This window comes from Takifugu flavidus, chromosome 10 (assembly GCF_003711565.1).
Source record: "Takifugu flavidus isolate HTHZ2018 chromosome 10, ASM371156v2, whole genome shotgun sequence".
Taxonomy (NCBI): domain Eukaryota; kingdom Metazoa; phylum Chordata; class Actinopteri; order Tetraodontiformes; family Tetraodontidae; genus Takifugu; species Takifugu flavidus.
Genome location: NC_079529.1, coordinates 2,760,001 through 2,772,975, shown reverse-complemented (window position 1 = coordinate 2,772,975; position 12,975 = coordinate 2,760,001). Strand labels below are relative to the sequence as shown.

Genomic DNA, 12,975 nt, shown 5'->3' with positions numbered 1-12,975 from the left:
GTCTGTCTGTCTGTCTGTCTGTCTGTCTGTCTGTCTGTCTGTCTGTCTGTCTGTCTGTCTGTCTGTCTGTCTGTCTGTCTGTCTGTCTGTCTGTCCGTCCTGTTGCCTGGGTGACTGTTAGCCACAGCAGCTGCGCAGGGAAACATCCAACAGGAAATTCTCCGACTTGACTAGCTGTCGACTTTCCTGACAGCGGAGGAGATGAGAGTTGAGGAATCAGGAAACAGCTTTTATCTTGTCAGTCTCCTGCCTTTTGCTCTCCAACTCCCGACTCTGCTTCTGAGAGGAGGAGGAGGAGGAGGAGGAGGAGGAGGAGGAGAGGGAGGAAGAGAGGGAGGTGGAGCGATAAAATCAGGACAGAGCAGGGAAGTGATATTACACCGAGAGGAATGAAAGCGGGAGGAAGCGAGACAGAGGAGTGATGCCGGAGTCTCTCCAAGAAAGAGCCGCTCCTCTCTGTTCCCCCTCTTCTGCTGCTCTCGCTCGGCTTTTCTGGCTGTTTTGAAGTCTTCAGACAAACCCACAGAGCACCGATGTGAAGCAGGCGCAGACACAACACAGCAGATGAAGAGTGTCAGCTGGTGGTTAGAGGCTCACACATGCTGCTCAGCTCTCCTCCTTCTCCTCTCTCCATCTGCATTCTCTCTCTCTGTTCACTCCTTTTCCTACCCCCCCCCCCCCCCCCCCCCACCTCCTCCTCCATTAGCTCTTCAACTTGTCAAATCCAAAACATTCAGCTGCGATACGGGTGGATCTTCATTGTCAGGGGCCGTGGCCCCGAGTCCTGGAGGGCCACAACCCGGCAGGCAACTCTTGGGCTTTGACCTGAGTTCCCACTCGCTTTGGTAAATAAAAAAACCTGTTCTGGAGGGATGACAGAAGACCCGGTTGGGTCGTGGCCCTTGAGGACCGGGCTTCGACACCATCTTCTGACTGACCTCCACTCTGGAATCCAGTTTGGTTCAGTGCAGCACCGTTTGGATCAGGTCTGGGTCGTGTTTCTGATACAAGCTGGCATTAGCAACGTAAGACAGGTGACCCTCACACACACACACACGCACACGTACACACACACACACACACACACACACAGACACATACACACACACTCTTTTGACAACCTCGACAATGATAACTCAATAATTTCATCAACTATCTGATGGAAAGGCCCAAATATTCCTGGTTAACATGACCTTTAGGGTCATGTGACCATATGTAGGACCTCAGTTTGACTTCTAAACTGGGGGGGAGGGGGGTGGGGGACTCGTACTGCAACTCCACTGGACTAGACCCATTTGGATAAAACAGGACGGGAACAAAACGAAGCCCGGTCACCTTCACAATGGCACCAGCTCCCTTGTTCATAAGCGAGACTTGTTGACTGGCTGTTTACTTTTACATTCGGGGGGAGGGGGGGGTAGAAAAAGGGTCTTTTTGAAGCAGAAACCTGGCTCAGGTACAGAACCATGTGATCTACAGACGGCACTCCAGTCGACTCCTTAATGGATTTACTGCACTCTGCCGGGGCTGGAAATGGCTGCATTATTGTATTTGCAAGGCAGACTCACAGATATATGCAGGCACACACACACACACACACACACACACACACCACACACACACACACACACACACACACACAGATCGCAGTAATGACCTTGACTAAGTAGCTCTCCAAACTGTAAGTGACTTTTAGCACGTCCTGCTTTTCTCTGCGTTCAGCCATACTCTGTCTTCATGCAGCGTCCTTCACAAAGGGGGGGGGGGGGGCGTATATTTACAGTAAGTGTTGTTGTTTAATGAAACCACGCTTAATTATTCAAGTTGGGGGCTGGAGAGCACCTTGCTGTGGATTCAGCCGACCGTGGAAGGGTGTGAGATTGACAAAAGAATAAAAACCACCTCGCTAAATTGGACGTTTACTTTAATCCCTCCTCTTTGTCAAGAGCTGAGAGTGGAGCACGTGTTCACGGGCTAATGCTAACAAGATGCCGTTCAGCTGTTACAAGCATGTTAAGAAGATTAATAAAGAATTGAATGCACATATATTATCTGGTTTAACGTATCCAAGAACAGTAAGGTGATTTTAAAGTGATCAGGTTCTGATCTCGTGTATTTATTTCTTTGTCTCCTTTCAGAATTTGAAGCGGGTCCCATTAGCATCGACGCGCCACAGGAGCTCGCCTCATTTCAGGCTTCTGCGGTTCCTGGAGCTCTCGGACAGCAGCGGAGGTGTCTGCTGGGTTTTAATCATCGCTACACATCCAGCGCTTATCGACTGGCGCCGGAGTCCGTGGCTGAGAGCTCCCACCTCTGGGTTCAGAAACAGACAGAAAATGTAACTGTGCCGATTCTGGGATTCACCGACTGTCTCCAGACAGCGGAGGAACCACACGGTGAACTCCTGGAATATCGCTGATGTTCCGAATCTTTGCCGCAAAGGCCGTGGTGTTATGGGTCATTGTTTTGCTGGGAAGGACATCTGTCCATCTGCACACGCGTGCGTCTGGGGGGGTAATTTGAAGTGCGAACGCTCGGTTTCTCCCAGCACGACGATTCCCTCCGTCAGCAAACCGCCGGCCGGAAAATAGATGTGTATTATGATGAGATTAGCTTGAACGGTCAAGGATTCCAGATCTTTTCCGACAAAGTCACCGGAGATTAGGACGTCCAATGACACTGTGCTCCGCTGCGTACGTCAGATTAGCTCGGCTAAGTGCTGTGCTGTTCGCTTTCCACTCCTCCGTTTGGTCGTTTGGCAGGATTGTTCTGCGAGACGCGGCTGTAAATGTTGGATTTGCTGCTGGAAGTGCCGCGAAATGCTTCAGCAGGATCCTTTTTTTAAAAAAAAATAAAGTTTAGCCACCCCGGAAGGAGAACGGTGAATCTTCCACAGGCAGGTGCGTCAGTCTGAGCCGCGACGCATCATTTTAGGGCAAATTTTTAATTATGGAACGGGCTCCTCCTCCCACCCCTGGTCCAATCTCATTAAAGATCTAAAATGCCAATTTCATCAACGTGTCCTCTCACTGAGCATCAAAGCATCAAAGGCAGCCTTAAATTATTGGAATTTTGATGCCAGCCAGTGGGCTTCATGGAATGGTGAATAAAATAAAATAAAAAAAAGGGGGGAAGGGGGGGAAAAAAGGCTGCATTTGTCTTTTCTTTGCAGAGACGGTAGATGGTGAAGATTAAAGACGTCTTGTCGTGACAAGTCGGGGAAAAAAAAGGGAACAATCTGACAAGACTTAACAAAACACCTCACAGAGAAGGAGCACATCAAACAGCATGAAAACCTGCCGACGACGGAGAGGAGAGACGCCACCTCGGGCTCCGTCTGTCTGCCTGCCTGCCTGTCTGCCTGTCTGCCTGTCTGTCTGTCTGCCTGTCTGCCTGTCTGCCTGCCTGTCTGTCTGCCTGCCTGCCTGCCTGCCTGCCCGCCTGTCTGCCTGTCTGCCTGTCTGCCTGTCTGTCTGTCTGCCTGTCTGCCTGTCTGCCTGCCTGTCTGTCTGCCTGCCTGCCTGCCTGCTGCCTGCCTGCCTGCTGCCTGCCTGCCTGTCTGCCTGTCTGCCTGTCTGCCTGCCTGTCTGTCTGCCTGCCTGTCTGCCTGCCTGCCTGCCTGCCTGTCTGCCTGCCTGCCTGCCTGCCTGCCTGTCTGCCCGCCTGTCTGCCTGCCTGCCTGCCTGTCTGCCTGCCTGTCTGCCTGTCTGTCTGTCTGCCTGCCTGCCTGCCTGCCTGCTGCCTGCCTGCCTGTCTGCCTGCCCGTCCATCCGTCCATCCATCCATCCCAATCTTTGGGTCTCTCTCCTGTTACCGTTAGCTGCCGGGGCGTCCTAAGAACGCTATGGTGACGTTGGCGGTTTAAAGACGGTTTAAAGGCCAGGTTAGAATTGGGTCTAGGTTGAGGTCAGGGAGGGGAATGCAATGAGTATGAAGTCCTCTTTCTGTGTGTGTGTGTGTGTGAGAGAGAGAGAGAGAGAGAGAGAGAGAGAGAGAGAGAGAGAGTGAAATGGCTGTCCACTCTCTCTCTCTCTCTCTCTCTCTTTCACACACACTTGTTATTAATGTTATAGATGCAGCACATCTCACTGCAAGCTCTGCCATCACACCCACTGTAATTGGAACTTTGGGGATGTGTGTGTGTGTGTGTGTGTGTGTGTGTGTGTGTGTGTGTGTGTGTGTGTGTGTGTGTGTGTGTGTTCCAACCAAACTTGCAGTGATCAAGCCTTTTGCTGATGGGGAAGTTGCAGTTCTTTTATCTGGAGCGTCTAATCAGAACATTCTCGCCTGTTTTCTCTCTGAGTCCTGCTGCTTTTCTCTCAGACGCTGGTGCCACACTCAGATTTTAGCGCTATCTCACAAGGTGCTTGTAATGTTACAAGATTAATGGGCCCGATTAAAAGACACATTTGTAGTAAGACTTCAAAACGTTCCCACTAAAGCCTTCAGGCAAACTTTTGACAATGTAGATGCAAGTTACAGTTAACAGAAACTGGATTCGTATCTTTGATCTCCATTGTTCCTGGCACCTGAGGACCTGGAGGTTAACATGTAAACACCACAAGCAATTTTAGGGTTTATCATCCCACTCACGGTCAAGCGCCTTCCCTCATGTCTGCAGTAGCATAATTAGCAGTTATGGGGGGGTCGTGCCTCAATTTAGTTTAACTTAGCTGGAAAACAAGCGTTCCAGGACCTCTGCCAGCTTCAGGAATGCTTCTAGAGACGTCATGTAATGGAACACATGCTGGGGGGTGCTGGCCATTACAACCAGGAGGAAGATGGAGACGTCCCCTCCATGTTTCCTTGACTGTGTAAAGTCAACAAAGCAGCTGGTCCTAGAGACCCATTAGAGCTGTGTGGCGTTTGCTAACCAAACACTTTCTAATTAACAAGTTTTCATTGGTTCATATCTAAATCGGGGAAGTTGCACAGCGAACCAGACCGCTGCCCCCCCCCCCCAAGCATGAATGCTGGACCCCATCTGCGCAGGGAAGGCGTTCATGGTGCCGAGCGGCTACGTGGAAGCGTAATGAGCCCCTAAGAGGCGAAAAGTGCACAAGGACAGTAACACCCTCAAAACGCCGTCACTGTGGCTATTTTTAGTCCTTTTAGACACCTCCCATCACCCGCCGCCTTGCTCCGTCACCCAAATCAGAAGAGCCGCAGCCGAGCATGTTGTCCGACGCGTCTGTAATTCCCACTGACAAGTGTGTTAATGGATGACAATAGCGGAGAGGAGCGCCATATGTCTGAGCCCGGGGGCACCGGTGAGAGAGGCACAGAGACGAGCACAGGCGGAGAGACTAATCAGCGGGTGGGGGGTGGGGATGGGACGGGTGGGGGGGGGGGGGGGGTGATGGAAGGAGACGAGACAGGATCAGAGGAAGGAGTGAAGGATGAGGGGAGAAGGACAGAAGAGCTGTTCAAACAGAAGCAACGCGGAGAATTCCCACAGTCCCCGTCACTTTCCCCTTCTCATCTTCCTGTTCTGGAGCATCAGAACAGCGGCGCCAGTCGGGTCCAGATGTTGCTCCGCCCTCTCTGTGTGGCCATGGTTCTGACCAAGAGTCCATTTCCACCTCCTTGCTTGGTTTTGGGGTTTTTGGGTTTTTTTGTTATTGTAAAGAGCCAAATTTGAACAATTCTAATTTTATTTCAAGATAAACCATGTAGCATTACGCCATCCCATAATTGCGCACGCTAATATTCCAATCAGTCCCCTGACTGTTGCTGGCACTAGATCGTGCTGAATTAAGGATTTTTTTTGGGGGGGGGATGTGATTGCCTGACCTTGCTGCTTTAAAAACACTGTTTCCAGTGATTCCCGCCCGTTTATTACGGAATCACACGTCCGTTCCGACTCACTCGCAGCGTCCTGGAAAACTGACAATTAAAACGTCTTTTGAATTGAAGCGCTGATGAGATCCTCTGAATAACTTTGGATTACAGTTTTGGTGGCGTCGGCACCGGCTGCTGATCAGAACCGCGTCTCATCCCGGCTGCCAGAGCTCCGCGCGCAGCATTCAAGGAACCTCAACTTTCCTCTCTTTGGTCCCGTCGGCTTTCATGTGCCCCCTTTCATCTCCCTCATCTCCTCCTCTTTCAACTTCCTGCGCCGGCTCTTGTCCTCCTGCATCATCTCGCGCACAAAGCCGCACCATTCAGGCGCGCCTGGCCTTCATCTGGGCGCGCGCCGACGCAAATTACGGAGTTAACCGCTCCATTAGCGGGGAGCCGAGAGGACGCTGGCGTGTCAACAGGCAGGACGGCTCGAGAGAAGCGGCGGGGACAAAAGAGGAGATGAGGGGCGGGGAAGAGGAGGGGAGGGGACATCTTATTGAAATGGAAATAGAACAGGCCAATTAAAAGGCTTCATGGGAGCTTGTTTGCATCTCCAGCTCAGCTCTCACACATTATACATGCAGCACATTACAGCCTGATGAATATGGAAAAGAGCAACTCCTCAATTATCACACCACCACTGGCTCTCAATCAATAAGCACTTCAGCGTCATTATCTCAGTAAATGTCCAGTGGATTCCCCCGCTGTGGTGTGAACGCTCTGGTCTTGAGATCCCATCCGCGTTGTTTATCCATAGCGTTAAACATTAAGCAAACATCAGAGATGTAAATGCGGGTCCTTTTAAATGCAAATGCAGGAGTCACAGCAAGTCGTTTGGACACATTCTACGTCTTCACAGTGTTAATGACTGACCTCCCCGTTAGAGTATATGTAAATACACAGTTTGAATAATTGCTACCTGCTGGATTCATATAATTACCGCGGTTATTTTACCCACCGGGGACCACCAACAGATAGCTGCTGCTTCCAGGACGGTTGCCAGGGCAGCATGTGATTACCATATTTTATTTTAAATCAAAACTCTCCTCCATATCATCCATATAATAAAGAAACTGTCATTTACGATTGACCACAAAATGCTTTTTCATGTGTAACAGACAAATTTTCTAAATAGGCAATGAACCAAACAACAGACAAAATTGCAGAGGGCAAATAAACACCATTAACATTTATTGACTAGTAATTATCCAAATAGCAATAAACAATAATAATAAACTAGTACTAAACATAGCAATATAAATATTAAACACTACTAAAAGCAGGATATTCCCCCACATGTTGTGACTTTACCCATAGTTACAGTATAATATCTACTTTATATCGGCAGTAATACAAGGTGACGTAACGCCGTAGGTTGCTTTGCTTTATGATCAAAGCCCCTTCCCTTTGATCTTACGAAGATTTCCTCCAGAATCTGGAACATCAGCAAACTTTGTGTCTCTTCCTTGATCAACAACTCCTGACAACTTCATTAAGCTCCGTCTGAGACTTTGGGAGTTATTTTGCTAACAAACGGCGGCTGTCACGACCTCCCCGGCGGCGCTAGCAATCAGCAATGGCAAAAAAGGAGCGAATCCGTAGCAATCAACACCAACCACGACATCAGCAACATGCGAAAACAAGAAATGGATGGAAAAACGAGCCGCGAACGTGAACGGCATCACTCCCGTGCACACGTCCAACGACGTTCAGTGTGACGTCACATGTGAGAGACGCGTGTCCACCACACGCGTCGCCACATCTGCTACGATGACACTGACGTGTGGTCGTTGTGGCGACTGCATCACCGGCGCTCTGATGGACGATGGTAAAACTTCTCCGCGGATCCGCAGACGTTCGATGAGACGCGCTCCTGTTGTCCAACTCACCTCGTCCCAGCGTCCCAGAGGACAGGGAGTCTCCGCAGACCTAATTTACTGTCCTGTTTGCCACCTTCTGCTCACCAAAAGCAGAAATATTGACAGATTCCTCAGCTGCTTTACTGCAGCTCTGAGCAAACGGTCCCCGCGCGCGTCCGTGCGCTCGCAGAGGCGTCTCCAGCAGAGACGCTCGTCCCTTTGAAACCACGGTTCTGCTCCTGATGAGCGCCTGGAGCCGCGTAAAAGCAGACCCAAATAGAGCTGGACGCCACGTTGCCGTTGGAGGCTGGCAGGAGCTCAACCTTTGATTGTGGGTCTTGTGGCCCCATAAAAGGGCCCCCATGTACTCGGCTGATTACGTGATGATGCAATGCACTCGAGTATGTCACGGCGCCGACGTCTCATCCTCGAAAGTCAGGAACCGTTGAGTGGGGCCATAGTCAGACTGAGATGCTCTCCTGACATGAACATCCCTGAGACTACTCTGGAGTCTCACATTGTCAGGAAAGATCCGGTCCACGTGAACACCTGGTGGATCCAGACGAGGCCCTGAAACCCTGACGCGCGGCCTCACTGTGAGAGGAAGTGATGCAGCAGAGTGTGCGGCGCTGCCGTCTCCCGCCCTGACAGCCTCTTAGATGAATGCGCTCTGCTCTCCGCAGCTGACTTTGTTGTTTTCCCAGGCAGCCATGTGCAACTAGGCTAATGAGTACATTTAGCTGGGAATCGCTGAGGTAACACTTTCATCAGCACCGCGTGCGTGCGCGCCCGCGCGTGCACGTATCATCTGTTTCTTAGGGTCACGGCGAGAGGCTGAAGCAAGGCTGGATATTGTAATTAGGGACTCCTCCTGCTGCTTGCATCACACCTTTCTCAGCCCGATTTCCACCTGCGTCACGCTAGCCTGTGACGCTAAAGCGGCTTCGTTCTCGCCAACTTTGCAGGCGATTAAATTAGTCACGGGGCGACGTGTCGCCGTCTCGTGGTTGCGGTGGTGCGGCCTGCGTGACTGTTGACCCCCGCTCCCCTCAGACGTGAGGGGCCGGGAGGCCGCCTCCCAGCTCAGCGCCGCGCCGGCGCCGAGGGAGTGTTGATTCACTCCGACTCCCCCCGCAGAAGCGGGGACAGATCCACTTCCCTCTGCTCCTGGTGCGGCTGCCTCTCCGCTCGGCTGGTTCCTGTGCATCTGTTCACTGCTGCAGGATTATGGTCTGGCTGCATCAATCTTCATTTGACTCCACAGTTACTTGCATGTGTGGTTCTTTTTTTTTGCCGCAGCATACATTATAGAGCTGCCCTACCCCCCCAAAAAAGAAGTTATTTACAAAACCTTGATGCAAATAGGTTTTTGTTTCTCTCTAATTGATCTTAATTTTTCAGAAATCAATCATTTGGGATCCATTAGAGACTCCGGAGGTGCTATTAAGAGAGGATATAATCAGCGATATAATAATAGGATATAATCGTCCCCACGTCCGTATTAAAGCTGTTTATAGTTGTTAGCGTTAGCGTTAGCGTCGGCCCCGGCCTCTGCCCCCTTTTCACGTGCTGCTTCTCTTCCCTCTCTCTTCACTTGTATCTCTCCCGTTTGAGCGGGAGGGAGGGGCCACGCCAGTAATAACGCCATTAATCATTGCGAATAATTTGCAGAAAAATCAGCCAACCTTGTTGGATTTGACAGCCACCATATTGGATCTGTACGCCGTAGCAAAATATACGGTCAGACAGGAGGCTTCGGCTCTGACCCGTGAGCTGGTTTCCCCATGTTCGGCACATTTGGGGCGAGTCTTTGTTTGAATTTACTGTCGGCTCTCCCTCAAACTCAAACTGATGCATTCGCAGGTGGAAATTCAAGGAAGTTTTGCAACCAGAGCAGCTGAGTCGAGGAGCTCTCCGCGCACGTTTTCATCGTTTCTGCCAAATTCTGCCATAAATGAAGTCAGACACGAGTGTGACATTATGGATTTAAAGGGGGGAAAAAAAGGGTTTCAAAGAATCTGTGGAGCATAGATGATAAAGAATATCATTTTAACATTTTAACCCATGACGGAGGCCAAAAATAAAGACTTCATAAAGTTACTTAATTGCTTTAAAAAGAAATCTAATTTCTCAAGGCTTTTTTCGCTCTGTTCCCCACGAGTGCTGTGGTGAGAACACAGGTCCTAATGGAAATGTTTCTCCGTCAATGGGATTAATAAGTTTGGAGAACAGAAATGTAAAATATTTCTGGTAAATGTGTCTCTGGATGAATGTGTGTAGTACCAAATACACTCTGTGACTGTGTGTGTGTGGGTGTGTGTCAGTAGGTGTGTGTGCACGGTGTGTGCATCTGTCCGTGGGCTAGGAACCACCATTAATGCTGTTGTTGCTATGGAAAGGGCAACGTTTCACATGTACGGAAGTCTACAGACACACACGCACGCACACACACACACAACCACACACACACACACACACACACCACACACACACACACACACACACGCGTAGTGTGCTGTAATGTTACACATGAAGGGTGTCAGTAATGGGATTCTGGTCAGGCCTGTGTGACCAAGCAGTACTGAGCTAAGGTCACTGATACTATATCAGGAGAGAGAGGTGGTTGGGGGGGTGGGGGGTGCGTAGGGGGACTGGCAGTAAAGGAGGGTGTGATGGGTGAAATAAAAAGAGAAATTGTTTTGAACACGTTGAGTTAATGTTGGTTTTCTGCTCTAATCTGGTCTTCATGGTCGAATCAGTGCAGATTCACCCACAACACGCTGCTTCTTCTTCTTCTGCTGCTTCTTCTTCTGTTGTTTCTGTAGTTTTCATCTCTTTTTTACAGACTCCACTTCCCTTCATCACACACTCACATACTCGTGCACAGGGCTCTTCCGCATGTCAGGCAGATGAGACTGCTCACTTTGTGTGTGTGTGTGTGTGTGTGTGTGTGTGTGTGTGTGTGTGTGTGTGTGTGTGTGTGTGCGCGTGTGTGTGTGTGTGTGTGTGTTCCCCCATTGTGATAGGGTTGAAATCCAAGCTGACATCGCCATCTCCCCGCTACAGCATATGCCCCTCAGCAAGACCACTGGGGGTGAGGAGGGGGGGGCAAGAGCAGGGTGAAACAGGGATGACAACACGAGGGAAAGGATGGGCGCTGCGAGAGGAGGAGGAGGAACGGGAAGAGAGCGGCAGACAGAGACGACGGCGCAGGGAGACGTCACCCTCCCCGGCCCCCCCGCTGCGCCGCTCTCCGTCCTGCTAGCGTTGGCATGTGTTAAATGTAAAGCTGCCGGCTGACTCACCAGGCTACCAGCTGATAGTCAGCATTCTGGGCTGCTCCTGTCTGACAGAGACAGAGGGGGGGGAGAGGTGCGACCAGCAGAGCCTCCACTCGTCTGCTGCAGCCGCAGAGGAAACCTGCGAGTAGCCAACAGCTTCCTCTGCACTAATCCTGCACACTAACCAGGAAATTCTGATCATGAACCGTTTTTTTGAGTCACCCGATTATTGGGCCGACGTTCTTTTACAGCAGCTCGGTGATTACGAGCCCTATAGAGTTCTGTGTGAAAGGAATTTAAAAAGTTAGCTAAAGAGAAGCGAGGCAGCGTTTCGCCTAATTTGGTCGCTAACTGCCACATTAGGACAGCTAACGCTGAGGTTGTGGATACGATGAACACCGTGTAGACGTCATCGCGTTCATCAAGACAAGACAAGGCGATAAAAATGGGAGGAAGTTAGCATGTAGCGTCAGAATAAATCTGATGAATGGAGCAAACCATTTAAACTAGGGGGGAGGGGGGGTTGTGGACAGCATCAAATCAGGTTATCAGAGCTCTCTGATTCCTCTCAGTTATGACGTTTTTGTTGTCAATAATCAACAGAATAAACTGACTCGTACCTTCTACAGTACTGATCCGGTCCAAACTGTCTGATCAGGGCGCCGGTCGGTGGTAGAGACCATCTCTTACAACCTTTTCCTCTGATTCATGTGTCGTTGAGGGAGACTTTAAACAAACCAACCATTGGACTTTATAATGTCCACTATAACAACAGCGTCACTCTGCACCCCTGAACTCTGGGACGTTGGATTCCTCCCAGTTTCTTCCCATTTACTGCTATTAAAGAGGATCAGAGCTGAGGAACGCAGACGGACTCAAATACAGCGGCTTCATTTTCATTTTTACCCGTCGTGCCTCTGCAGAGATGAATTTAATAACCTCTCGGAGTGACTCACAGGTCTCCTGGGCATGTTTGGACCGTCATAATAAAAGCATCAGCGAAAGGAAGCGGGAAAAAAAGGCACAAAAACAGGTAGTTGTGGGCGTGGATGGTCTGTCTGTGTTAGACCCGTTTGCCGCCGCTCCAGTCTGAACATTCCGCTCCATTCCACGTCCCTGGCGGCCCTGCCTCACGGGCGCTCTGCTGTTCGATGGCGCTGCAGGACGGTGCTGGGAAGTGGGAAATGCGCAGGTGAGGAAGAAAAGGGGGGGTGAAGGAGAGCGAGAGGGCCCAGGGGTGTCGGTGGGGGGGCGCTTTAGTGTGTCCATAATGATACAGTGTGCATGTGTGCATGAAGGTGATCTGTGTTATAATGTATGCAACAGCCTCGGAAGTGAACGCGGGAAGGGAACGGGGCCACGTTCTGGATTAGAAAGGCTTTTTTTTCCGAACGGACGCGGAGATGAAAGGATGCGTCCTCGCTGTAATTTGTTCCAACAAAACAAGGGTGCAAAACTGTGAATTATGCAACACAATGACCTCAGCTTATCCTCCTTCTCCTCCTCCTCCTCCCCTCCCCGCCGCTCCTCCCTCGCCGCCTGGCTCCGGTCGCCACGCCGGCCGGGAGGACTTTTTGTCGTCCCCTTGATGTCGGTGCGGCTGTTTTCTGGGGCAACAGGAGCGACGCCGAGCCCATCAGCGTCCTCTTTCCATCCACATTCTAATTGCAGACGTCCTCGTTAAGAGCAGGGAGCCGGTTTTCCTTCATCTCAGAGCTGGTCGAACTCTAGCGGGTTCTCCTGGAGCGCCTCGACAGCGTTCCTCCGTTTGACAAAGCTGCTGGTGATCTTCAAACCGCCTTCAACAAAGCTCCTTTCTCACGAGGCCTGACCCCCCCGTCTCACGCCCAGCCCGTCTCTCTTCCATCTGTCTCACCTCCCTCCCTCCTGCCGTCTCCTCCCTTCGCCCTCCCGTCTCTCTTTGTTCCCGGGATCAAACGAGTATCTCTCAGGCTTCGTTCTCCGTCACCTGGGAGGAGATACATCCACGC

General features: G+C 50.8%; 1 long non-coding RNA gene across 1 annotated transcript; it reads left to right on the top strand.

The window, feature by feature from the left end:
- Positions 1-712: 712 nt before the first annotated feature.
- LOC130532566 (uncharacterized) lies at positions 713-3,008 on the top strand. The gene is made up of 2 exons (XR_008952360.1): positions 713-1,034; positions 2,139-3,008. It is a non-coding gene; the product is annotated as an uncharacterized LOC130532566 (long non-coding RNA).
- The last annotated feature ends 9,967 nt before the right edge of the window (positions 3,009-12,975 follow it).